General features: G+C 43.8%; 1 pseudogene; it reads right to left on the reverse strand.

Annotated features, from left to right (window-relative positions):
• Positions 1-26,529, reverse strand: part of LOC121837795 — a 116,373-nt pseudogene that overhangs the window by 8,679 nt on the left and 81,165 nt on the right.

A 26,529-nucleotide genomic window follows, 5' to 3' on the forward strand; every position in this document is an offset into this window, starting at 1 on the left:
TGAACAGCAAGGTCTCACGTCATTCCAAAGTGCGGCTGGCATGTCCCTCGACAGCTTTTTTTGGAATTGCTGAGTGTTTACCTGAAGGGGGGGGGGGGGCGATGGTGCTGTCTTATCAAGAGCAGCAGTATGTGCAGAAAAGGGGTGTATTCATCGGGTCTCGAGTGGCTCCTCAACTCAGCGATCTGTTTCTGGCAACATGCTGACTTCCTATCCAACGAAGCCTGAAAGATCACCGCATTGAAGTCATCTTCCGCTACGTTGATGATTTCATAATACTTTGTAACACGGAGGTAGAAGAACAAAACAACGGTTGCCGCGAGTATGTCATGAGATGCTTTCAACAGAGCTGCTAAGGACTTGCGTTCATTCTTGAACTACCCGAAAACAAATCTATCAGTTTCCTTGATCTTGTCTTAAACTTTAAAGATGGCCACGTCTGCAGGAGATACCAGCAGAGCTGGTATCTCCAGCAGACCGAGCCGAGCTGGAGAAACCAGCTCGGTTCTGCAAAGGGTATCTTCCATTCGAATTAGGACACTAAAAGAACGTGAAACGTGGGGTCACCATCACTGCTCTAACATCTGCCGTAAAGTCATGTTAACACCAGATCCAGAAGAGTTTTGACACTCAGATATCTAGGCTACTTGGTGCTGGGTATCCGGAAACATTCCTGTCATCAATATGTGAAAAAAATCTCCCAGAAGTTGAAGCGCGGACAGGAAGGCATCGAGCGAACAACAAAGAAAGAGGCTGGAAATCCCGTAGTGGTAGCACCATACCTTCATAGCATCACTCACCGGCTAAAAAAGATTGCAGGCCGGCAAGAGGTCCAAGTGATAACCTCCGCGCCGAACAAAGGGGTATTGTATGTGCGGCAGGGAAACAAAAACCAACGTAGGAACCAAGAAGCATGTAACATCACACACAAAACAAGGTACGTCCAATGTCAAAAAAGCAGTCATTTATAACATTCCATTAACATATGCAAGGTGTTATATTGGGCAGAGAGGGCGCTGTAGTAATGATAAAACCAGAGAACATGCCACATCTCTGCGAAACTTGACAACAGCAGGACACCTTGCAGCCCATTGTGGCGCATGCCAATGCGAGGCAGTGTTGTGCAACGTCAACCATCGTGGGGCGACATAAACATTAGCTCGCCCGTGGACCGCTGAAAGCCTTAGAAATCGAAGAAAAAGGCGAGGACTGTGTTAGTGTTCCTTCCGTTGCACTACACACCTCAGAAAAGATTTTCTTGCGGAGTGACATGAGTTCCAGACAAAGGTAGAAGTGGAAGATCGCTTAAAGAAGGCGAAAGAGAAAGAATGAGAACATTCCGACAGTAGAAAGGTCAATGCGTTGCAGGAAAGAAAATGGCTTATTAAGTGTAAAAAAAGACACGAAAACCTAAATGAAGTGTAAGGAAATAAAAAATAGGTTAGTGTAAAGAAAAGAAAACCATCATCAAGGATTAGCGGAGAAGAAAACGAGGCATTATTAAATGTCGCTAGTACAGTGTTGCCATTGTTATATTATTTTCGCTGCGTCTTTTTCATGTTCAGCTGGCCCCATTCACAAGTCGATCTCATCTCCATATATTTTTATAAGGCGTTCGATAGGGTACCGAACAAAAAACTATCAAAATTAAATTGCCTTGGACTACAACAGATTAGTATTAACTGGGTTCAATCTTACTATTCTAAACCAGGGGATATATTTACAAGTATGCACCAACAAATGGTCAACTCTTAAAGGGGTACTCCGCCGATTTTTGAGCTACCACAACTAACTATATTTTCTGACTCCCCGGCCTTTACCCTTTCTGGTATGCTATTTAGCATCGTGAAATTCATAATAGTTATTGCGAAATCGGCAAATGAAAATGATGCAAAAACAAACATTCAAATATACCCGCCCCTTTCAGGGCCGTGACGTCAGTGGAAGGTTAAGCTTGCCAGTCGGGCGAGCAGTCTAAAAATAGAATATGCCAATCATTTGTTCCGTGCTGGAGCGCGGGGACTGGAGCGAACTTCGAAAGTATTCAATTGACACCGTGAAACTGCTTCGAATCAGTTGGGAACATATTCTACAGTCCAAAGAGTGAACCCCAGCACTTCCACTGACGTCACTTTTTCATTGTTGCCAGTACAGACTTTCAGTTTGAAAAACACGGTGGGCACCAAAATTGTAAATTCAATAACTTCGTGAAAAAAAATTATTTCGACCTAATATTTGGGATACTATTTTGGCGATGTTGTTTGGCGAGTTTAGCAAAATGTCAAGACAATCGGGGACCACGAAGAAATCGGCGGAGTACCCCTTTACCCGTTAAACCAGGGGTCTTCACACTTTTTGACTAAGGGGCCGGGTTAGGCACCTTCAAAAGTCTTGAGGACGGGGAAGAAAAAGTGTGATCATAAACGAAGAAAAACTAAATTAATAAACACAACTAAGAATTTAAACACAAAAGTGAATGCTAACGCAAGTACAGAAAATAAAAACCCAAGTTAGATGAGTACATTTATTTTAATTTTAAATTTAATATTTAGTTAATTATGAAGCTGCACAACAATTATGACCACGAAAACTCGCCGATCATAAACCAAAACGCGTGGAAACTTCGGCAAAATTGCGCAGTGCAAAAGACTAATGAGATAAATAAAACTAATGCTGACACGATGTACAGTCAGAGGCAATTTGACCTGAGACAACGAAGCGAGCGGCCACGGTGAACAATTGCCGTATGCAGCGCTGCGTTCGCTTTTTCGCGCTGGGGAAGAGGCTACGGGAGCAGTCCACGTTTCGCTGCCGGGGGAGGTCGAGTCAAAACAAATGCCCCTCGCGCTAGAATGGCCTTCTATCATATCTATCTATCTGTCAGCTCTTTTTTACAAAATATTTTTCCTGCGTTTTATCTTTCGTCTTCTCTTTGTAAATTTGGACTGTAGTACCTCAAGGGTCGAACGCTCTGCTGTTTCTTTTTGATCATAGAAATTAAGTTAAAAATGACTCAGAGTTCATTTATAGGCGTGCCCTCAATATATTATAGCCATGGAAGTTTTCCTAATAATACTGTGAACGGCCAAGGTAAAAACGGCTGCATAAGGATAGTTTTTTCTGTGTGCTTGCGCTCGGGAATTTTGCGACTGCAAGAACACAAACATTGTTTTCAGAGTAGTCTTTATTTCCTCATACCACGAAAAGTAATTGATTCGTCTTAGAATCTAATGAAAAAATTCGATTCCTAATCACATCTAGCCAGAAGTTATTTCCAGTAAGCTAAAAAAAAAAAAAAGAACGTGGGCATCTGACGCTACTAACCGCGTACTCCTGCTCCCTCAGTGCTTATCACCTCTCGAAGGCGCCTGAGTATGGACTCATAGAGGTTGCTGGTGAGGCTCGGGATGGGCTGGAGTAGTGCCACTAAATAAGCTACGCTTCAGAGTAACGACACTTGGCCATATTGTTTCTTAAAATCATGGTTGCCAGTTATCTGAAGCTTTATCTGAAATCACGGGAAACGCTCTGCCGCCCTCCACAAACGTTTAAACAGTTCGCGACAGAGGAAAGCAATATTACATGAGCTTCCTAACACAGAATCTAATGCTGAGGAAGTCACACTTTTGAATCATGACCATCGGCAGTTGCGTCTGCTCTGCATACGAGCCAAAATGGCGGCGCCCACAACAATGCCGAGGAACGGAGTGCCGATACTCTAAGCGCAGCTCATTTAGTGGCTCTAGACTGGAGGTTGGTCCATTCTTGTTCGATTGCTTCCCAAAGGACTTCTGAAGAAGCCTGATGAAGGTCCCGCGTCAAGAGATTCCGTTTCAATAGTGGCGCATCAGAAGCTAAGATGCTTTTGCGCCATAAAACCCCAACCAACCAACGTTTCAATAGTCTCCATATGTTCTCGATGACATTTAGATCCGTCGACCTTACTGGCCATGTCAACCGCCTTACACCTAAGCCGTCGAGCAGGCTCTGCACCCGGCCAGCCGTTTGAATCGGACTGTTATCTTGTTGCAAGATAAAGCAGCCGTCGGAGAACTTCCTTTTCATGTGTTTGCAAAATTTTTTTACATTTCTGAAACAAACCAATTAACATGTGGGCTGTAAATGTGGCATAACATTTTTACCTATATGTGAGAAAAGGTATACATTTACTTTTAGTTATATATTTGTTAGACTGAACCGCAAACCGTAAACGGAGATTAAGTTGGAACCATTACGTGCGAAAGAACTGATAGTAATGCCCAACAGCTTTACAAACTCATGCCAAGATATGAGCGCCAGAACGGAAGCAAACCGAGATAGCCTTGCCAAGTGAACAATAAAAATACTTAAAAAATATAAGTCGGCGTATTTTGCTAACCGCTTCGAAATGCCGCGCCGCGTAGCCGGCCCTTCGTCATGTCTCCCCCCCCCCCCCTTTCCAGCCCCCCCCCCCCCCCCCCCCCCCGCTTCTACAGAGTGGACCAGTTCGCCGAGTCTCGTTCCCAGAACGCCGTGGCGACCGCTGCGCCCCATGCGGCATTTTGCCTGCTCCGCCAGCATTCACGTTGTCGCAGGTCAAATTGCCTCTGACTGTACATAAGAACGCCACAGAATTTTTACATATTTACAAAGTTAAAATATGAGGCCAGAGACTAAGCTTGGTGATACTGGTGCTGGCAATTTTCAGTCATGGCGAAAGAACCCCGTTGAGATCCTGTTACTTTCATGTCAGACGTTGTCAGGACGATTGTACTACCTGTTCAACAGTAAGCTCGCCGTAACAACTAACATGACTAAATATATATCTTGACTGTATAGAGGAATCGTGTTACACGTTAAATATAAAATACATTTTGAAAAGTTTGTATATGCCCATATTATTAAGAAGCGGAGCTTCCTTTTGTTAAGTGTAAGACATAAAGTGTCTCGGGGTTACCTTCCCAAAAGATTTGAAGCGAAGTAAACGCGTTGATACCGCCTGCTTAAGGACATAAGGGAATCTCTTTGCTAATAAAAAATTAAACCTCGCAACCAGATGAGTTAAAACTGGCTCTATAGAACATACATAAACCCCCCCTTAGAAGATAGTTGTGATATATGATATACGTATACCATAATATTGATTAATTGCAAAAAAGGGGCAAAGGCAAGCTTCTGGCTTTATTCACTCCAACTACACGAGGACGACACCTTCAACGGAAACGCTCCAATCGAGCAATCTAAAACCATTTCAGACAAGGCGAGAAATCCAACGCTTAAAAGGTCGTTTTTAAAATTATTAACAGCTAGTTTAATTTTACCCCAAAATACATATATTTGCCCAGCAGGTAACAAGGGTCAGGCAGATTACACCAGTTGAAAGCAATCCAAACGTCTTACAATGGTGCCGATCTTTTCAAGCAATAGGGCCATTCTATGTCAAACGTCCCAGATGTTGCCGCTCGACCCCTCCCGATTTCTAAAAAAAAAAAAAATGCATGTCCATTTGTTACAATGTCCGTAGCCATGCCCTGGAATATGTTTAGCGAAAACATATTTTTGATGACGAGAGCACGGTTTTAACTTGTAAAAACGTCGTAAAACTAGGCATCACTCAATAATTGATAAAAAAAATCAACTTTCTAGTGAAACACCCAACAATATTTTTTCTTAAATTTGGACTGCTTTCGACTTACAATGTGGTGGGGCTCGTAAAGTTTTTAGTTTAAATATTAAAAAAAAAACTGAACATTTTAGCATTTATGTTATTTTATCAAAAATTATCTAATTGCTCTCGTGATTTAATCGAACTTTTCACCGGCTGCCCTGCAGATGTATAATCTATAAAAAAAATTTAATACCGCAAGATTAAATATCTCGCAGTAAACAAAAATGCTGAAGTTGCGAAAAAGTGCGTTTTGCCGCATAAACAGCAGTTTATTTCACCCAAAGGTGGTCCAAGTAAAAATACAGAATTAGTGGGTTTGGAAGAACATTCGATAATCTTTTGATACGGAGAGTTTAATCAAAGTAATTTTCTTCAAAGCGAGAAGACATTTATTGAATTTGAACTCTCGCATCACAATCTGGCGTCGCTTCTTAACTCCTCTTTGCCGCACAGCACGCCACCTGCGAAGATAGCTGATACGATTAGGTTCAAAGAAAGAACAGTTTTCTGCCACTTCCTCTTGGCCGTCTCTCCGGCTGCAAAGGAATAAACGGCGGGTATAGTGTAACAATCGGAGGCGCCGCCAGCGCGTAGCAATTGCATGCCCGTATTGCCTTTTGTGCTCTAGGGCGGCTTGAGACGCGATGCCTAATACGGGTGGCATTACTTGACGTGGATTTCTCCCAAAAGGGAAACGCGATAATATCGCCGTGAAATCTAGCCTGCACACATACTGCAGTAAAAAGGGGAACTATTCAGCGACGCAAGAATATGCAGTTTCAATGCCGATTTAAACACAAACGAGGCGCGAGCCTCCAACTGCGCGCATTAGTTAACACCACATCGCCTCGTCGCTTGAGATTTCCCGTTCACGGGGCTTTTGTGTTGCTGTCTACATCTGTCCAGACGTCGAGAAGGGAGAGTGATTGTGGTATGTACGTAAGAAACAACTAGCTTACTAGTGGATGCTCTTACCTGGTAGCGCTAAGCATTTGCAGATATCAAGACAGTGGAAGTCCACAGGAGGACACAGCCGCGCAATAAGGTCAAAATAGTAAAAGCCATAAAGCAACAAGTGTAGAAAAAAAGCCTATTGCCACCAAGATGTACCCAACAACTCGAGATCCTACCTACCTGCGTGCACACACTGTGACACCGCGCACGCTCTGCCGGGCTCGACGGTGGCGTGCTCTGCAGAGAAGAGGCGCAAGGAACGACGCCAGGTTTGCGCGCGAAAGCTCAACTTCAAAATACTTTTTTTCCTCTTTAGAATGAAATTACTTTAATTAAACTTTCAAAAACAGAAGGAAATAAACTTTTTGGTAGATGTCCCCATGTTACCTATTTTTCTTTGCGCCACCTCAAGGCAAAATTGACGGCTCTTTAAACGGAAAAACGCAATTTTGTACAAATTTAGTTTTTTTTTTGTGCAAGATATTTAGTTGTACGGTATGATACCTTTTTGTGTACAATATACCTACAAGGCTATCGATAAGAGTATTCACAGTCGCACGCAGCAAAGCCCGTAGTTCGTTACAAAATAAAAAAAATGCTAAAATGCTCATATATCCCTTATTTTTTAAAACTGCTTCAAGCATACCAAATTCCATGACTATGATCCTTATTACATAGCAATCGAAACACCGTAGGGTTTTTTAGTCAAAAATATTCGAGTGTTCCATAAAAAAAATCTTACTTTCCATCAATTACGGAATGACTCGTGGTTGCACCCTCCCCCCTTTTACTAGTTTAAACCGCCATCACCCCATGAAATCTGTTTTTCGTATATATATATATATATATATATATATATATATATATATATATATATATATATATATATATATATGTTAGAGAGGCGCCGCAAACGTTACGGTGATGAGCCATCAAATTTATTTTAGGAATCGGAGGTGGCTGTGGGGCCCTTGACGTGGCATGGAGAAGTCCTGATCACTTGGCGCCGACTGTCGCTTAGGCATAGCGTTTCGAGCCGCCCTCGCGTACAAAGGGCACAGCGGGCTAGCTATTGCTACGCGCTGGCGGCACCTCCGATTATTACGCGATACCCGCCGTTTCTTCCCTTGCAGCCGGAAAGACGGGCGAGGGGAAGCGGCAGAAAACTCCGTTGTTTCTTTGGACCTAATCGCTGCGGCTGTCGTCGCAGGAGGCGTGCTGTGCGGCGAAGAGGCGTTAAGAAAGGACGCCGGGTTGGGGTGCGACAGTTCAACTTCGAAAATTGATTTCTCGCTTTAAACGAAAATTACTTTAATTAAACTTTCAGAATCAAAAGATTATCGATCGTTCTTCCAAACCCATTATATTTTCCATTTTTACTTTGACCACCTCAGGATGAAATAAACGGCTGTTTATCCGTCGAAACACACTTTTTGCAACTTCAGGATTTTTGTTCACTGCGAGATATCTAATTGAGCGGTTTTAAACATTTTTATAGGCCATATACCGGCAGGGAATTCGGTAAAAAGTTATGTTAACTTCCGGGAGCAATTAGATATTTTGAACTAAAATAACAAAAATGTTAAAATTTCGAAAAAAAATTATTTAAAAAAAACATTTAAATTAACAAAACTTCAGAAATCCAGCCACACTGTAAGTCGAAAGCCGTGCACATTAAAAAAAATATTGTTAGGTATTTAACTAACTTGAAGAAGGAAAGTCTCTTTCCGAAATGTCGTGTATTAAAGCCTCTACTGCTGTTCAAACATTTTTCTACGTTTACGACTTTCTTGGTGAAGACTTGTTCATTAATACAGTTAATCATTTACTGAGTGAGGCCTAGTTCCACGCTGTTTCTAAAATTTAAAACCGCGTTCACGTCATCAAAAATTTTTTTTCGCCAAAAATATTTTAGGGCATGGCTACGGACATTGCGGCAAAAGGACATGAATTTTTCTTTAAAAATCGGAAGGGGTCGAGCGCAACGTCTGGGACGTTTGATATGGAGTGACCCAATACTAATTTGTTTTTTTCTTATAAGAACGATTAAAGCCAGGAGCCGATTGCCGAACGAAATCCTGTATGTAGAAACGGCACCCCAGCCTTTAAACATTAATTTCTCTGCTGTTAACCTGTTAGAGTCACAAAGTTGTACTGCGTACGTGTTAATATGTGTGAATTGTCAACCGCTCCCCGCATTGATGTGCGTATATTTGCAACGGATACCCTCTGTGTAATGTCCCTCAAGAGAGTGTTGATAGTGTTTTTAAATAAATAAATAAAAACAAAATATCAAGCTACTCTAAGCTGCTCCTGCATATTTTCAGTCTCGTTTCGATCGGTTTACGAGGAAAATCGACAACGCAATAAAATATTCATGTGAGAGATGCCTTAACAACGTGAACTCGTGTATAGTGGTGACTGTTTTGAGCCTAAGGAAGGAAAAGGGGAAATCCAAAATGGATCTTTACTGCTCTGGAATTTATTTATTGTTTTGGATACTTACTGATGTCGTTATCCAGCACACCGTAAAATGCATTTATCACTGCCGCACCTGTGACCCACCTGAACAGTTTGATAAAAGAATTGTAACTCTACACAAGAGTGTTATCTATATCAAACAAACAAATCCGAGAAAACAGGCATTGATAATACTCACTCATCTTCTCTCTTATATGGTTTTCGTAATCTGAGAAGTTCTTGAAGGTGGTGATTGAAATTCAGGCCGCGCCGAACATTCACAAATGAAGTTCAAAAAAATTGCAGGCACCTATGTAGAAAAGAACACACACACACACACACGCGCACACACACAGACACACACACACACGCACGCACGCACACACACACACACACACACACATGTTTATAATTTGCATGTCTCGTGCTTTTTTCCCCATAAAACAAACCATATTTTAGGACTATGGATAACACACTACAGCTTATTAATGTAAATGTTACGCGGTGCGGACCATCATACAGGTACAGACTAGGCGAGAATTTGTTTCTCCTTGATCATGCTTTATGACGATACATGACGGATTTTGTAAATGGAAGAATAGTTTAATGATGATGGTAGATCCTTCTCGAGCTTATAAAGGAGGCATTTTTGAAATGTATACTATGTATGAAATTATGTTTTCTCGGTCACTTGGCATCAGGTGTGAACTGTGAACCGGGTGTGCATCATGCAGCAGGTGCATTCAATTCAAGGAAAACCTTTTTTTTTTTTTAACCAGAATTTTTCTCTAGCGCACTATGCACTGACAGCCTACTAAATTTTGAAAATAGGGTATTCACATATAGCATATCTAAAAATAATTACGTTGAAAACTGTGCCTTCGAGTCAAGCGTGTATTTATTTCAACTGTACTTTTTCTTAAATATTTAGAGTTGTCGATGAACACCCTCTATATCCGGCCAGTCGCATGAATCGGGTGCTTGGTTTTGAACTCGAACATATTTTATAAAAAGGGTGTGAGGTTTAGGCGAGTGCCGTCTTCACCCTCTTTTTATGTAGGAGAACACAAACTAGATCAGGGAATAATCGTCATGATAAGTTGGCTCATTAACTAAATTTTTTAATTAATTTTAAATATTGGTTTTAGGAAATATATTTTAATTGCACTACTCACGTATATTATTATTACAGGACAGAACGATGAGCAAGTGCAGCAATACTGCATAAGTCTTCAGGTGTTAATTTATCAACTTACACGTTTTTATTCCAATTCGAAAATTGCCCGCAAAACGAGTGTCGAAGCTCTGCCCGCACTGTCGCTTGGAAGAGTGGCGTAGTCGTTTCAATTATGTCTTCACTATCTGGGCAGTGTGTTCTTGGTCGGTGCGCCCAAGACATGTGTCGACGTGGCTGAAACGACCACGTCATTCTACTAAGCCTGAATGTGGGCAGGGCTAACGCCCATTTTTATACTGCAACTTCACCTTTTTATTGGTCTTTCCATTGACAGCAATTGCCGTCATTCCGATATATACGTAAAGCCCCTCGATGTTTTTGCGTTTATCTTGCAAGTAGCGTCAAACGCGCCAGTGCACAAGGCTCGTTTCTCGAGCCGCCCTTGGAAGCGAATGACGGCGCAGCTCTGAATTGAGCGGCCCTTGGAGGTGAATGGCGGGGGAGCACCCGCTCGTGGAACGTGTCTTGCGCGTTTCCACGACAGTTGTTGGCGGTCCTGGTAAAAACGACTTTATCAATGGGCTTTAAATATACGAAATGTGCCGAGCCATCTAGTAGGCGCGAGAAGAATTAGATCCGCCATCTTGGTCAGGTTCAGAAAAGCGGCTGGACGGGCTGGTTCGCGCTGGTGTATGCTCCGCGATTTTCTATTTCTCCCGGCTAGATCCATGAAATTGCTCTGTCCCACTCTGCGAGCAAGGTAGAGCTAACGACAGCAATGGGAACAAGGTATGTGTCACGAATGTATCGTTTATTCGTTTATTATTCCTATTCGAGCCCTAGAGCAGCTAGCACGAGCAAACAATCGTCGGTTGTTCCTCTTTTATTTTGACAATTGGAATCCTATAGCTAAAAACTACGTATGTTTTTAGAATAACTCCTTGGTGGAACAAAAATGGGTGGTGCAACTTTCAGTTTTTTTAATTTGATCTTCAAAAATAACGCAAAAAGCGCCGGTGTAATGTTCGCACTAACAGTCTCGCGATGTGTACACTTAGCGTGAACAAAAGGATGCAATCTGTCGCGAATGTAATGTACTGTAGGGAAGAGCACGGCTGTTTTCGACGTACAGGATTTATGTATATCGGGGACTGCAACCTTGCAGGATATAACTGCGATGGCGCAAACCTGTTGACTTCCTTCTCTACCGCGATGCATTCGCGACGAGTGCTTTAAATCGCGGCGAATTTCTGATAGTGAATCACTCTATTGCTTGTAAGCTTCTTTTTTACCCTTTGGTGGCTATAAGCGCTAATAACCCACGCCGCGAAGGTACTGCTCTAATCTACATAAAGCCTTACTCACAGCAAGGTGGGAGCTCCGTTGGAAGCACACGTTTTCTAATGATTTTACCGTTTCGCGTCTTTGCGACTTGTCAGTTCACTAAAGTGCCACTAGGACGTCCTAAGTGCAAATAAACTACGATGGCGTGTTCAGTGCCGCCTCTGCAGCGAGCGCGACGCTTTTGAAAGCGTCCTCTCTTCGCGAATTTTTATGGTCACAACGAATTCTGCGAAGCCAAGTTCTGAACCTCGTCCTTTTGAGTGCGCAGAACACAATTTGTGAGAGGGATGTTCAGTGAAAAGGTGTCGGCGTGCCTCGGAAGTAAATGTGGTGACTCTAATCTGAAGTAGAATGCTCCCGATTTCAAATACCGATTTTAAATAGGCACGCATAGAAGCGATCTGTCCGTAGATCGTGGGTTCTTTCTAAAACACACTTTCAGCAAGTGGAACTTCCTTGGTCCACGCTCATATGCAAAAGTACTTACATACCTTGAATCGCAGACCTGTGTCGGCATTGGTGAGGGCCGCGCGTACGCTCCGAAGGCCAAACCCGTACGACTTGCTCTGCTGGTGAGACGACGTCGCTGTGGACGCGCACACGATGCGAGCGTGTCTTGAGAAAGGGCATGTAAAGCTTTTAAATTGTTTCGCCGCAGGCTATGGTTTGAGCTCGTAAAATTCCATCGTTGCATCATTCCTCCGGCGGGCTACACGGTCGATGAATACGCTGAAACGGCTCTCCGGCTCTCCGAGTTCGACTTAACAAAGATGGCCGATATGATGTATGTGCTGAATGTTGCGAGTCATCCTAGCAATTTCTCACATCTCGTCTACTACCGTTGCAACATGACCCTAAAAAGTACTCACTAAAAAGTTCATGAACCGATTTTAGTTTAAATAGCTTGCTTACCATGACGACTATCCCCTCAACTAATGTCATCCAAGCTTCGTAAACACATTGTAAAGAGGGCACTTGTCTAACTCTCACCCAGTTTAAAGAGACAGTTGGAATGAAAATTAAACACCCAGTATATAAAATACAAAAAAATACAACCTATTGGTTGTATTGGCATATTTATGCAACCTCGGAATATATCAAGACTAGAACGCCAGAAAATATCTTGAACACAGAGACAAATCTTACCACAATATGGAATAATATTATTCTGTAATCGGCATAATATTACTTACGTATTTGTAAAGGTCATTAAGATACGTCTCGTTCAGTATCCAAGAAGGGTAACCAATTTTTGCTGCCATTTTTTGAAGCTGAAATCAATGACCTAATTAGTACATGGTCACAATACGAATAAGGGTCAGTACCTTCTGCATTGCCTCCTCGCGTGTAGAGTTATCCATCCATGTATTATTTTCAAGCATCTCTCCAAAAGTACTGTTAAGCACACCCACCAATTCGTCAATCTGATAGAAAAAAAAATCATCTTAAAATAAATTTCAATATTTTACCGCAGGAATATTTACCTGTATGTTTCATATTTTCGACCCTTATTTTGTGAAATATCCCAAGATACGAAATACAAGTAATGTACTGTTTTTGCCCCAAAACAATTGGTCACTTACGCGAAACGCCAGATCCACGCATTTTTTTCTCCCCTGTACTATATTTGGCATAACCGGGGCACTGCTCCCATGCAGTTCAGCATATAGCAAAATGAACAACGCAGCGAGATTCTAGAGCATTGTAAGCAGCTTACAAAACTATACATTCCAACGTTGATAAGATTGCACAAGTTGAGGGGACCGCTAAGACGATCGTCGTCGTCGTCGGTGCAGCTAGAGCTGATGGATTGAACTCGAGCACATTCAATCTGCGAGGTGATTATCTAGAATCAACGCGATGTTACTTCGCCCTGTCATACTGTAATAAACCGTTAAATAGTAACCGACTCATCGAGTTACTACACTGACGAAGAGGGTCAACACAAGAGCGGACTGAATAGGATAGATCACATTCATGCAACCAGGATGGTGGAAAATTCTACACGCCGCCTTTATGGTCGCGAGACATTCCACCCGACAAGGAGCAATGGCGACTATCATATAAGGTTCCAAGCTTGTCTTGATGTCGATAAAGTTATGGTGGACGCGGCCGAGAATTTAAATATTGCTTCAGTTCGTGCCGAGACATTCAAGATGCTGAATAGCTTCTCGAATGAAGCGTATCAGGAGCTAGTAAAGGAACTAAAAAAACACATACACCTCAAAAATTGAAAGAATTCGAGCGGGCAAAACTGTTTTCGATTCGTCAGGAAACAAACATAAAATCTTGCTTGCAGAGCTCTCACATTTTGTTAGCACCTGTTCACGTGTCTTGATATTTCTGACCTTTAAATTTGCCTTAAATGGCCTTGCATTGAATGACCTTGAATTTGCCTTTTTCTATTTCTACAATGCTATTGCGCAGAAAGTGTTTTTGTATTATTTATATCCTTCACATTTTATCTACATCAATCAATATAGTTTGTCCACTGACCCTAGTACAAACTTGTGTATAAATCATGTGTTTGAGACTAACGGGCTATACCGTGAAAATATTTATAATTCTTATGTTTTAGTTTTTCTCTGCTATTAAATATTGATCATTTGGTTGTTTTTGATTTGATTAGTTTGGCTATTGAATGTATTTTAAATTTTTGTATAATGTCTTTTTTCCGTCTTAATGGTTATGTGGCCCGTTGCACACCCAGAAAGGGCTAGTCCTTGTCAGGCACTTACGCATCTTGCCTTAGGACCTTCTGCAGAAGAATACGCAGACACAGATAAAGAATAAAAAATAATGAAAATAAATCGGTCAAATAATTTATACCAGTGCTTCGAGCAATCATCACCGACTGCGAGTATGCACCTGAAGCCGATGCCCAATGTTGCATGCTTTTGAAAGCATTCATCGTCACTCTCCGTGACACAGGCGTACGTGCACGCCTGGTAGTCGATATTCCAGAAGGACCTCACTCTTGACGGCGCCCTCCGCTTGGCCGAGTCCTACCCAAAAGCCGCAGCGGAGTCATAAAGCCTAGACGGAGGGCACCACTCTGCGCTGCTCGTCAAATAGGTGAAGCTGTTTACTTATGCACGGTGTTGGGTAAAGTACATCTAAAAGGTATTTCAAGTAAAGTATAAAGTAAATGAGACGTGGTGTAGTTCAAGTAAAGTACTAAGTACACTGGATGTGATGTACTTGAAGTAAACTACTATAAATACAATGTACTTTCGAAGTACAGTAAACCTATTTGAACACAATATTTCATGATTCCCTTTCATTCCCCTATACAGTGATTTTTTAACTGGTATGCATCGCTCAGGGGTAATCAGGGGTGCATGACCTGTTTTCAAAAACAGCGGCGAATATTTGATAAAATCAAGTGACCAGAGAGCAAATTTTTTTAAGGAACTTAGCCAAATTGAGAAATTCTTCGGCTGAATTTGACGCCGTTTGCGCTGGATTGTTGCGCCCAAGGTGGCTGGATTGTTGCACCCGAGGTGGTTACACTAGGAGAGAGCATAACGTCCGGCCACTAGCTTCCGCAAGCAATTTTCTCATAGAGGAGTGTCCTCGCAAGCCTCAGCTTGGAGTGCGAAAAAATTAAGGAACTTTCAAGTTGAAGGAGAAGGCAAAAGAGAATGTATCAAAATATTGTGGCGTTCTCCTCTGTTGTCTTTTACTTCGACTTCAAAGTTTACTTTTTCGCACCACAGTTTCAGGCGCTACACTGTGATTAATTTTTCTCTCCTGATATTTTACACCTCCTTGCTTGCGCTGACCGTCCGAGAACTAGCGAGTTAAAAAAGCTACGGGAAAGCCGCCCTAGAACAAACAGAGCATGCGTAGTCTGCTCACGTTTCTGGTGAGAGTAGAATATCCCTCCCAGTATTTCATCTGAGTTGACAAAACATCATCTCGTGATACAAATTTAACAAAACTATATTTAGAGAATATACTTTGAAGTCTGGAATCATAGTTTCTTCAGAAAGCACTAGAAACAATTACTTTAAGTAAAGTACAAGTGCATACTCAGAGAATGTACTTCAAGTAAAGTACAAGTTTCCTAAACCTACTTGAAGTAGTACTTTAAGTACAATGTACTTGAAGTACTTCCCAACACTGCTTCTGCACCACTCAAGTCACCACTCAAGTGTTTCCGAAACCGCAACACCAACCACTCAGAATGGGCCTGACGCTTCCGAGATGAGTTATGCCTGAGATCATGATGGTTCAACCCTAAGACAGGCAAGGGAACGTGAAGACAAATTAAAAGAAACAGGAGAAAGGTGAGGCAAGCATCTGAAACTAAGCTGATAAAATTTATTTCCTACAACGTTTTATATCCTTCTCCAAAGTCGGCCAGAGCGGAGAAGAAAAAAAAAAAACAGAACGCACCATTTTGTTTTCAATGTCACTGAATTTTAAGTCAGCTTTTACGTTGTAGACGACCTTGGGAGAAGGTTATAAAAGCGCTGTTTTAAATAAATATTGTTAGATGAGTTTAAGACGTTTGTCTACCACCTTTCTTCGGCTTATTCTAAGTTATCTTCAACTTTCTTCTCAGTCTCACGGTTTAAAAATAATGATTAATACGCACGAGCTCGCTTGCACGTTGACCGTATTTTATTCATATGAGTAATGCAATGCCTGTGTTAAAGGTTAACTGCAAAGGACAAAAAAACGTTTTTTTAAACAGCCTCAACGGGACAAGCATGTGACAAAACCTATTTTCCACGAATAATTTTTTTAGCAGTATTTACGTTACAGGACGTAATTTAGTCGGAGTCAGAACCTCTCCACATTTGAAACTCGCGCTTTTTCGGCCCGGGCAAAGAAGTACGCCCCTCCCCTCACTCTAGGACTTCCTCTTGGATTCACTTGGCTGCGGAAGTGAACAACGTACGCAGCGGGTCAACTTCCGGTGCGCCTTGTCAAAGGTACGACGCGGATCAAGGGGGAGGGGGGGGGGGGGGATGGAGGGAGGTGCCGTTGAGTTACGTTGGAAGCTAGAGCCGGTTTGCGTTCGTAGTTTTTCTTTGATCGGAGAATATCTGGCAACAACGTACGTAGCGCCGGTATTCTTTTGGTTTCGCGGAACTCGAGAAGCTCTGCGGTTTGGGATCACATGTAGCGAAGACGTGACCATATAAGTTCCCCTGTGATGTTTCCGAATGACGGAAGTATCATTCGTAATTGTCGTGTGTGATTTGAAACCAAAGGGCGTCACAGGGTCCACGAGTGCGCAACTACAAGCCGACGTTCACGTCAGCGCTACTTTGACTTCGGGGATCTCGTTGTGTTTGGTGCAACACCTCGATGCGACAAGGAACTGAAACGTTTGTGGTGTGTGGTGCGGGGCTTGGAAGTAGAAACTCACACCAACACGGAGCGCAAATTGGTTGTTGTGGGGTTGAGGTTGAACGTGTTCAGACTCGGTTCAGTCCCGTCGTCGTCAACTGATCCGGTCCAGCTGGTCCGGGAGGAGCCAGCGAGTGTCTTTAAAAGGGAATCTTCCTATATTCCGTTTCAAAATGTCGAATATTCTCGACGCATACCGTGAGTAAAAAGCTGCGGGCGTTGTCAACAAAAATTACGTCATTTTAAATTAACAATGGACTCCGGATTGTTGTCCTAAATCTGCCTTTTTTATGCTTTGTGTTGTTGGACTGCGTTTGAACAGCGACGTGTTTGCACAGCGACACACACCGCTGGAGTGGATGATTCGGTCCTGCAAACGACCGGTTATACAAAATTTCAGGGAATCATAAGTCACCACCGATATTTTCCTGGAAATCTCTTGCGAGTTTTTTGCCAACATAATGCGGAGTGAATAAATTTGGGCAAGATTTCCTACCTACCGACAGATGCATGAACTGAGGCCAGTTTTTACGTAGTGAACTTAGTGCTTCTTTAAATTGGGTGAAGGTTTTGGCGAATGTATTTTGGCACAATCACTTTAGAGTTCAGAAACACCCGTGAAATTGCAGGTTGACAGAGGTGCAAAGCTGAAACTTCTTGAAACGGAGTCACAGCAAAAGATTGGACGTCCCACCCTAAAATATTCTGTTCCTAATGGCGTCTGCTTCAATCGGGAAAAGATCACACTCAAGGGGCGTGTTCGCTCAAAGTTACGCATCGGCAACACACTGAGGAGCTCGAAGCATTGGTAACTGATATGCGACAGATCACCCCGCTTGGAAATACTTGGACGGACAAGCTGAAGCTGGTCCTCAACGAAGTGTTTGTCTGATCTGTGAAACTGGAAGATGAAACCTTGCTCCTGAAAATGCTGGCAAGGTTTCCGAGCTTGTTCACTGGTGCCTTGGGTTGTTGCACTTAAGTCAAAGTTGACCTTGGTTCAAGCCTGACGGAAACGCAAGGTTGTTCAACCCTCGCCTAATGACGTTAGCTACGCAAGAAGCGGTTAAAAGATACTTGTACCAGCAAAACAAGATCGTAACGTTCCTTCACCCGTGAAATTCTCCCAGTGGGAAACTCCGATTCTTGTTATTCCAAAGTTGGATGGACCAGTTTATGTGTGCGGTGAGTTCAGTGTTACCGTGTACTCGCAGCTCGACATTGCCCAGCGCCCACTGCTACATCGAAAAGAACTCTTCGCTAAGCTCAGCCGAGGCAATAAATTAAAGAAAAAACTCGATTTGTGAGAGCTGTACTTTCAGTTGGAGCTTGACTGGGACGTAAGGACAGCACTATTAATAAAAACTCACAAAGGCCTATTAAAATTTTACAGGATGCCTTTTGGGGTCGCATCCGCCCCAGCAGTTTTCTAGCGCATAATTTCCCAGGTAACTATTGCACTGGACGGTGTCGCTTGCTGCGTCGGGGACATCATTAGACCGAAACGAACACTGCTCAGCATTTCCAGAACCTAAAACGGGTACTCCAGCATCTCCTACATTACGGCTTCATTATCAAGAAAGAAAATTGCGCCTTACTCCAACAAAAGTTCGAATACGTCTGTCAAGTCGCATCTCAACAGGCTTTACACCTTCAAGGAAAACGATGTCGTCAATGCTACATATGCCCGAGCTCAAGAGCATCAGCAAGCTAAGATCTCTGCTCGGCAAGGTGCAGTAGACCGTGAGCGAAAATAACACGCCCAGACGTGTAAACCGGTGTCTCATAGCGGACATGACAAAACGTGTTCGTTTTACGCGCAGCCATGTGTGTCATTCGTCTACACATGAGGTGCCGTATCGACTTTGACAGATACACAGTGTATGCCTTCCGCAAATCACGGCGGAGCGTGTTTTTTTTATAAATCATGGCGGCCAGCAGCCGAGAACAGGCGAGAGACAAGCCAAGCGAGCCGCGCGCCTTTCCGACGAATTGAGAGCACACAGGACGCGTTTGTTCTCGTTCGATGTTTTTTATACGCAGTAAACAATCTCCAAGCGACGGACGTAGTTACGTGCAAAGCTATGTACGTACGTACGTACGCACGTACGTGCGTACGTGCGTCGTCGGCGGTCGTCGGCGTCGGTAGCTACGACAGAACCGCTAGACAGAAAAACGAATGCCGTACTTACATGGATAACTAACTCAAGCAAACTATTGGTAATCGGGCGGTAAATTGCGCGACCTAGCGAGATTTCTAGCAGCCTTTAGAAGCGAGCCTTTTCATACGCTGCGAACGATCACGAGCAGACAGCAGCCCAACATACACCGCAGACAACACGAGTACCACGTATCACGCTGCACCGACATATACACAAACACAACAACCGACACTGCGCCCACCACTTTTTACTCAACATGCTTTTCTCCCCGCAGCTTATATAAGCTTGACATGTGCGGGTGAGCTCTTTGGTCGCTGACAGTTGCAGATTTATAGAAGACGAAAAACACGGCGCAATTGAGAGCCGTATGTAAGACCTGTTTGCATTTAAAAAGTAGGTAGGCAAAATCTATAACGCTAGTCCGTTGCGAAAAATAACGATGTATTAAAAAAAAATCTTAAACCCGGTCATGAAAAAGTTGTGTGTGTGTGGGGGGGGGGGGGGGTGGTTGGGGGGGAGTAAAGATAGAAAGAAATAGCCTGTGACGGTTGTCACAGGCATCCGAGCTTTACAATTGCGGCAATATGCGTGAGTGTATATGCGTACGTATATATCTGCGGGTGCGTGTGTGCGTGTGCGTGCGTGTGCGTGCGTGTACGTGCGTGTGTGTTCGTGCGTCATTATTTCGTTTCCCCATGCAGAATAACGAAGAAGACGCTGCAACCCAGAGTGGAATTAACTGCACCTGAGCACTTTGTGGTTCGTACATGGCTACCGTCGCTGATAAAAGTTTAGGAGATTGTGCTCAGTACAAAATAAAAGATGAACCCCTGAGAGGGAACCAGCGTATTTTCGTGCAGGCGGCAGGTGCGCCCCACTGAATGCAAACAAGATAACTAAATCAAGTTAAAAATAAATATCGTTTTAGATGATACTCAAGCTTGAAGGCTCGAACCGTCTATATTTACTGTAATTAGGGTGACCACCCGTCCCGCGACTCGCGGGACTGTCCTCCATTGAGGGATCGTGTCCTGCGTCCCGCAAGAAATTCCCAAATATTCAAAATGCCGCACATTTCATACTGTCCTAAAATTCATACTGCAACTCAAGGTGCTGCCGAACAACGCGACATGGGGAAGCGCGGATGTCGCTGGTGATCATAAAAACCGCAATGGTACGGCATTTTCATGGATAAAGAAAGAATAAAAACAATTAAAACAGGGACAACACAACCACATCTTTCACATCTTAAACCAACACGCTCTTCTACCAAACATACGGCATTTTCTCTCCAAGAATTGCGGGAAGCGACCGTTGTTCTTGCAGGAGCATTAACCAACGCGCATGCGCCGTTGTGCCTATCCCCTTGGCGGAAATATATTGTAAGGAAAACTGCTCGCCAAAAGTTTAAATATAAAATATTGGAAGTATTTACTAATCGCTACGTCAATGCTAAAACGTTGCTGTAGGTTTTTTTTTTCTTTTTTCTTGGGGGGAGGGGGGAAAGAGACAATTACACGACGCAAAAAGCCTGCAACTCACAACTGTCCAAAAAGAACATGACGTTAAAAATTTGGGTAGGACCATGTTGATAAAAGTAAGCGTTGACGGTAAACAATAGACCGAAAAAGATTTGTTCTTTCTTAATTTCATTTGATGCATTGAGTTCTGCAGCAGTTGATTTTTATGCTTTCAACATCGGCACATCTAGTATCATATAAAACGAGTTTCTAATAAAAATATATCACTAGGAGTGAAAATTATTTTAGTTTAATTGCTGTAATACAACTTGCAAGTGTATAATCAGCACAGGATATTAAATGTGTTAACAGAGCCTAAGTTCATGTGTGCCAGCTTGTTCATAAATCCCCTACCCTACCCTCCATCCACCCCGGCGTGTCCCGCATTTCGCTAGCAGGAATGTGGTCACCCTAACTGTAATCATTTTTATTTTATGGCATTTTTCAGGTAGAATAAATGCTGTAAACGCCTTAATTATTGCAAGGTCTTAATTTTCGCGAAGTTCGCGAATCCCATACAGTTCGCGAAAAATATGTCCCGCGAGCAATTCCGGTAAAGTGTAAACACATTGGAATCTATATTGAGATACCACCGCGTCGCGAAAATTAGAACCCGCGAATTACTAAACAATTTCAGCGTCGACCTAAGTCGCGAAATAATGAGCCCGCGAAGAATAGGTCGTTTACAGTAGCCTAATTTGGAGCTTAGAATGTCATCAAACATATATTTGATATACTTTGTGTTTGATGTACCCATGGGAGTGCAGGATATAGAAATACAATGTAGGCAAGGTAATACCTTTTTTTTTAAAAATTTGGAAAGGAAGCCGAACTTGAGTAAAATCTGAGGCAGTTAAACCGATGGACAATGCTTGACTGTGCTTCATGAAACAATGTGTATAACAGGCGGTGGTCGAGAATATTAAAAACAAAACTTGTTAAGCTTGCCATTAGCAACTTTGCAACCACTATGAAAAACATGCTTCTGTAATCAGATGTCTGGTTAACATGTTATTTGATTAATGTTTTAATTAGTAAAAATAGGCATAAAATAATTTCATATAGAAACTTCCTCGGCATAATCGAAAACAACTAAGTCAAACTTCTAAATATTGCGAGCGCGAGCATCGTAAAAATACGTCCGTCTGCGATGTTTCTCCCGATACTTAACATCTGCATTTTCGCTCCGCCTGCCCCGCGCTTGTATCACAAGTGGTAACTTCTGCATATCACTACGCTTCATATGGGATTTAAATCATTCTACAGTTGACTGACTTAATATTGCCCAGTAAATTTCACATTGGAACTATATATAGGCTAATTTTACAAGTTAATAAGTTAATTTAAACATGCTTCTTAATTCACCCCTTAATCGCACAGGAAATATTGCATCTTGATAGTTTAGCTTGCCTCCGAGCCGTGCAAACTAACGGCTGTATAAAAAGGTCACTAACGCGGTGGCTGATCCTTTGAACTGCTGGCCAGCATCACGTTCTCAAATATGCAAACACTTCAACTTTGTCAGCCCTTGTTAATGAGAGGCTTTAAACATCTACATATGCAAGCCAGAAGGAAGTTAGAAGTTATGTTTCTTCTTTAATTACACTCAGTTTATTAACAAGTCGATTCTCGTTTTACACTCGTTTCCCGACATCCACTGCAGTCGATGATGTTATTCCGGAGAAGTGACATAATGTTGTAACGCCCGCGTTGAGCGGCGAGCCCCAACAAAGACAAAAAAAGAAATGTGACCGCCGCATATGCGTCCACCCTGGGGTAATAAATCGAAAAGAAAGAAAATGAGAAGCCATTGGGAGCTAGCCGGCCCATTTTTAGCCATCCCATCTATAACGGGCCGCCTAAAGGGCCGGCTATGGGCGGCCCTGCGTTCATCCGTGACAGGAAAAAGCAAAAGGGGCACCTGCAGCCGCGACAAAGTCCACGGCTAGTCCGGTGGGCCGGCTATTTTTGCGACGTTCGCCCTCGAACCTTGAACGGGCGTCTTAAGCCATGACGTTCGGTGGCCCCAGATTAATGGCGCGTTCACACTGGAAGCGAATCCTCAAACGCGAAGCGGATCCGCGCGATCTCAACCGCAATGCGGCTAGGATACGGTTGGAGCGCGCTTTTGCCAAACACTTCGGGACCGATTTCTCCCAACCGCTTTCACGAAACGCAAAGCGGCAGCCAATCGCAACGCGACGCTGACCTGACGTCAGCGACTTGCAAAACAGGATGGCACCTGTCGCTGGTGAGGCGTCCAAGGCGCTGTAGTCCTAGCGGTACAGCTGACGTGATGTTCTCGTCCGTCACCTGAAGCCGCCGCGAAAAGAATTGACTCGTACCCATTTGAAAAAGGCCAATATGAACTCGGCTTATTGGAAATATTGTATTCCAATGAAGATGATGGAAACCAATAAAAACTTATTGTTATCCGATTAACCCAATACGCACGATGGGAATTAATATCGGAGCACAATATCCCGATATAGTATGCGGTTATTGGTATACAACAGGATATTGGAGCACAATATCCCGATATAACTTGCGGTTATTGGTATACAACACGATATCGGAGCACAATACCCCTATATACTACACGGTTATTGGAATAGAATACGACATCGCGTGCATATTGGTGACCGACATGGACATACTGTACGGCCACACGATATACAAATATTGGTCGTCGATCATGGGACCAAAGGAGAATACAATATGATATCGCGTGCATATATCTCAGAACGCGGGTACCAAGTTACCAACATGCATTACGTTGGCATATCCACACGGCAATACGCGAAAAATATATTGGGTGTGCATACACACATAACATAAACGTTCTGCGTTGCGAACACATTAACATTGATCGACAGTGCAAGTATGTACAGCTGTTAGTACGGCACACAGTACACACAGCCTCGCGCGCTTGAAACTAGACAACCACCAAACCATTCAGAATAACTAGCCGGAACACCCGCCGCGACCTACCTTTTAATGAGAAAGCCCAATAACGACGTGCTCATTGGAGTGATCGTTTTCCAACAAATGTTTATTGCAGTTGTAATGCAACAAAAGTTGATCGCCAAACGATAAACCCAACGTACCGGGATACAATTCGATGTTGTAACACACCATCGCAATACAACAAGAAACTATCGGTGTTGGGACACGACCACCACATCGAATACGATATCAATACGAAGTTACCGACGGTGAGAAATACATCATGACACGATATACTAGTTACCAGTGTTGGGACCGAAATCGAACGCGATACGTGACAATGTCGGTTCGCACGATAAAATAATGAGGGTGAATAGGTTTGACAGGTCACGTGCATGTAGTTGCTTCTTACGCGCACGTTTATCGATATTGACCCACCTTTCTGGGTAATCCTACGTGGTACACAAAATCCACGACGACATGCGAGCACATTTCACCCACCACTTTTCGTCGCCTGTTTCGCGAGATTCACACACTGTCCAAAAAACGACGTGAAAAATACGAGCACTTGCGCCATCAAACGATACGTTACAGCCTCGTTTCTCGAGAAGACAATTTCCATCGCCAACACGCGCGCGCGCGCGCGCAAGCAAGCAATTTGGACCACAGTTTGGACTTCGAACTGTTCGAACTTCGAAGGGAGCGAGCCCGGCTGACCCGGCGCGATGCCGGCGTCGCCGGCTTGCTGGCGAGCCGCCAAGACGAGCATGCGCAGTGCGCAGCGCGCAGCGGGCGGGCGTCGGTTGCGCCGCTGTCACCGCTGTGTCTGTGTCAACGACTGTGTGTTGCGCGACCCGGCCAGCCTGGCCAGCCGGCGTGATTGGCGTTCGTCGCACTCTGTACTCGTGGGCATCGAGCGAAACCAACACACTTTCAATTGCTTCGAAAGGTACGTATACACGACTCTATTACTTGCAGCATTGAGTGCTTTGGCGTACGCGGATCAAAGTAAACACCGAAGGACAGAAAGGAGACGTGAAGTTTTTAAATCGAGGCATTTTTCAACGCCTGTGTCCCCTGTTGAAAGCACCTAGCTGTGCTCTGTTGCAGGCGTCATTTCGACTGCGTGTGCTCCAATGTAACGTCAGTCACTGTTCACACTCGGCTAGCTTTGACAGTTTGTTATCTCATGTGCGAAATAGACATAGAAACCAGCGCCGCGTCTCTTTCGGATACTCGGCCTCCAACCCCCTTCCTTCCGGCGTGCTTTCTGCCGCGCCCGTTCGGCGCATTGGATTCGCGGGCGCGTCAGGCTCGTTCGAAGAGGCGTCTGAAGCTGACGAGTCGCCGAAGTGTACCGGAGCTTCTCTTTAGGAAAGTCGCAATCGACGCTCGGCGGCTCGGCTCTGAGCTCGTACTTTTCTCCTCCCGGGTAGACCATGAGTGCCGATGAACGAATTTGAAAAAGCGCTAGCGAGTGACTTTGTGACGCCGCCCAACTGTCCTTCTATCAACGGCGCAGAGCAAATGATGTACAGAAAAAAAAAAAACAAAAAAAAAAAAAACGCGTTTTTTATATTTTGTTGGCCATGTTTCACCTCAACACAAAGTGAATCGCGGCTGTACGTCGGTTGACTCATTATTGTGCCTAGATTGTAACGGAACCTTTTTGGTGTGATCTTATTCTGATATCGTTATATCTCGCCTTTTCATCTTGGCTGCACACCTCTAGACGACATTCTACACATTGCACTCCTTGTCGACATGTCGCTGGTGCTTGAGACTAATTGGAAGTCACTGTTTGCTCACTCCTTGGTGCACACATTTTATGTTCAACATCAGTTATCTGAAGGAGGCTCCATGAAACCCTGGAATTTGTTTAGAGGTACGTCTACATACTGTGTTAGAGTGCTGTTTTGTGCGTTGTAGGTTCGCACAAAACCAAATTGCACCTTGTAATATACCCTTTGACTGTTTACTACAATTAAAGTTGCAATGAAACATTGGCCACGAGAGGTGACTCGGCCAAAGTGGCCAACAAATTCCTCACATAGTTTTCTCCATGGGTCATTTTGGATGTTGACAAATTTTCTTGTGAATAATGAGTGTTATGCACATATGTTTCTTCTACTTTTCAGACAGGTACTTCAGTTAGATAAACCCCAGCAAGAGCAGCAAGAGTGTCTCGTAGGGTCACACCAAGGATAATGGCATTCCTGCTCGAGTCCCGGGTCTTCTCACCGAACTTCACTGAGCATAGTGGTACATTCCCTTTCCTTAACTTTATGGGAGCCAAGGGTGAAAGACGACGCAGAGGGCACGTGACAGGCGGTCGGCGGAGAAAGAAGTCACGAGCTGGCGCGAGACAGTGCGTGTTGAGCGAGGCTGGAGCTGGGCAGGAACATCGGAGCCGGGCTGCCTGGCTTGGAGCGGTCCACCAGCGAGGTTCAAACCGGACCGGTAGAAGCGGCGAGTCCTGGCCATCTAGCCTAGGCCACGACGATCCCGGGGTGGTTCCGCAGCGAGACTCGGGCAGTGATAGCCCGGGACAGCCAGCCTACGGAGCGCTGGCATGGGAAGGACGATCCGCAGGCCTGGACACTGACTCTTGACTGTGAGCTCTGATCGATGGACGACAACAAGGGTCGGCGTGCCTGGACTGCTGGCTCTGAACGACGGGCAACCGTGAGGTAGTAAACTTATTCGCTGTCTTCTCGGTGCTGTATGTCACTCCCTGGGTGACGGGCGGAGCGCATACCGATTGGGCGGTGATTATTAGTAGCTAAGCGAACTCCATAAAGAAACCAGTATTAAAATGGCACATCCAACGTGAGGCTCATTCGGTATGCCTCTGCTTCTAGTTTTCCCCAGGGAGTCATACGGATTCGTTGAGCGGGTTGTTCACTAACGCTAACAATGCCCGTTGAGACAAATATGTTGGAATTTTGGCGACTT

This window comes from Ixodes scapularis, unplaced genomic scaffold (assembly GCF_016920785.2).
Source record: "Ixodes scapularis isolate PalLabHiFi unplaced genomic scaffold, ASM1692078v2 PGA_scaffold4__175_contigs__length_147842914, whole genome shotgun sequence".
NCBI classification, from domain to species: domain Eukaryota; kingdom Metazoa; phylum Arthropoda; class Arachnida; order Ixodida; family Ixodidae; genus Ixodes; species Ixodes scapularis.